Source organism: Lipotes vexillifer, unplaced genomic scaffold, assembly GCF_000442215.2.
Source record: "Lipotes vexillifer unplaced genomic scaffold, Lipotes_vexillifer_v1.1 scaffold636, whole genome shotgun sequence".
Lineage (NCBI taxonomy): Eukaryota > Metazoa > Chordata > Mammalia > Artiodactyla > Lipotidae > Lipotes > Lipotes vexillifer.
In genome coordinates this window covers 1,466,745-1,468,881 of record NW_006786547.1, presented here as the reverse complement: position 1 = coordinate 1,468,881, position 2,137 = coordinate 1,466,745, and the positions used below count along the sequence as shown (strand labels likewise).

At 65.1% G+C, this 2,137-nt stretch overlaps 1 protein-coding gene across 1 annotated transcript in view; it reads right to left on the bottom strand.

Moving 5' to 3' along the window:
* The window catches only part of CCDC187 (coiled-coil domain containing 187), a 39,208-nt gene that overhangs the window by 3,212 nt on the left and 33,859 nt on the right, over window positions 1-2,137 (bottom strand). The gene's annotated exons all lie outside the window — the stretch shown is intronic.

Genomic DNA, 2,137 nt, shown 5'->3' with positions numbered 1-2,137 from the left:
GGGGGGGGTTGGGGGGGGGGAGCAGCGCTCTGCCCCGCCTCTTTTCCCTGGAGGGCACAGCAGGGGTGGGTGGGCCCCCTGGTGGCCAGCCGGGCACCCTCCCACCAGGCTGCTCCTTTCTCAGGAGGGCTATGGCCCAGCCCCTTGCCCGGCCGAGACGTACCCCTGGGGAAAGGGCAGCTCTGCACAAAGGGGCTGCTGACCTCAGTTTTTGTTTGCCCTTGCCCTGGTACCCAGGCTACCACTCGAAGGGGTGAATCGTGGGAAAGCTCACACCTTCCCCACCCCTGATGTGTGGTCCACCATCCAGGGATTTTGTCCTTTCAACCAGCAACGGACGGTTTTCCCCTTAGGGATGTTGAGAGGATGCCCTCCTCTGCCCTCACCATGGGATCCAGGCGGGGCTGCCCATCCCCCAAGGCGCTGTACCACCTCCCTGCTGCCACCCTGGGCATCGCCTGCCCACCCTGCGTGGGTGGACACAAGTGTACAGGGCGCACGTGGGCTGTGCATCCCGGGAGGACGCAGTGAGCTGGCGCTGGGGACCAGCAGGAGTGAAAGCTAAAGGCGCTGCAGTGCTCGGCCCTCCTGCTTTCTGTCTTAGCTCCCTGAGTCCCTGCGTTACGCCATTTTACAGACAGGGCGCAGCTGATGGTGCAGAGGAGCCAGGGTTGCCCGAGCTCTCCCAGCTTTCTGGAACAGACGGCGGTGCCCAGGCTCCCAGTTCCAGCTCAGCCAGAAGGACGGAGAGGGGCGGATAGAGAACTGGCATCTGAGCCCAAGCCCCGGTCCCAGCCCGTCCCTGGGCGCCCCAGGCAGCTCATGCCCCTCACTGGGCCGCACTTCCTGGGCGAGGGGGGCTGGAAATGTCTACCTTCCTTGGGGTAGATTCTCCTCCGGGCACTTACTGGCCAGGACCTGACGTGCTGTGCTGGAACGTGTGTCTTCTGACCACCTGCCCCACCCTCCCCAAAAGGCAGGCACCTTGAGGGCAGGGCCTGGTGCCCAGTCAGTGCCAGGCTCAGCAGGTGCTCAGCGAGTTTGTTCTGAGCACGGGGAAGATGAACCAAGAAACCGGGGGGCTCCCCAGCAGCCCCTCCCCATGCTGGCAGAGTCTCCCAGAGTGAGGGGCAGGGGGATGTGGTGGCACAGAGCCTCCTGCCTCAAAGGGCCCGGGGCCCCTTCTACACACACACGTGCACGCACACGCACGTGCACGTGTCCAACAGCACACATATGCCCCACCCCGGCGGGCTTGAGGAAGCCTGGTCTGCAGGAGGGTTTTGGCAGCCCCTTGAGGGCTTTGGCCCCAGCCCCTCGCCCTGCCTGGCCTGAGGGCCCTCTGTCTTCCAGGGAGGGGCAGGCGTCTGTCAGGGAGGCCGCTGCCGGGCAGCCCCTGGGGAAGCTGCTCATCCACGAGGGGTCTGCCACATCCCGTGCTGCAACCCCAGGTCTGTGGGACGCCAGAGCCCAGGGCTGAAATTCCTCCCTCCCCCCCCCCCTCACCCAGACACCAGGGGGAAACCCGGGCTTCTAACTGCCCCCGGGCCTTTCGCAGGGCCACTGACCCCACACGCCTCACTGCCCCCCTTGTGAGATGGGCGACTCCAGCCGGCCCCGTAAGGAGGTGCAGGTTTTATCTGGGGCTGCTCCTGAGCGGGGCAGGGGTTGGGGGTTTGTTCCGAATGCACCTGCAGTGCCCGATCCTCCTGCAGACGTGAGCACGTTTTACTCCTGCTCTTAAAACTTGAAAAAAACCAACGGATAAATGAGGCTTAAACGGCAAATCACATCCCAGGCCTTTCAGAGTAAGTGCTCTGTCCCCAGCACCGTGCCAGGGGCCTCCAGCTGCCCCTCCCCGAGCCCCCACTGGACAAAGCATCCCGCAGCCCAGCCCACGCCCCGCTCTGCACACGCCGGGGCTTAGGCCCAGCCTGCTGCCACGAAGGCCTGAACCCAGGAGGGCTCCAGGCGGGGGCACCCCCCACCCCGGCCCCGGCTATGCACCAGCCCTGGGGCCCTGGGCAAGCCTCCTCAGCTATAACGGGGGAAAAACCCTTCGGGTCAAAGGAGAAGGCAGAAGGCTGGGCCCCGTGAGCAGAGCCGTTGATGAAACAAGCCATTGACTCGGGGGGGG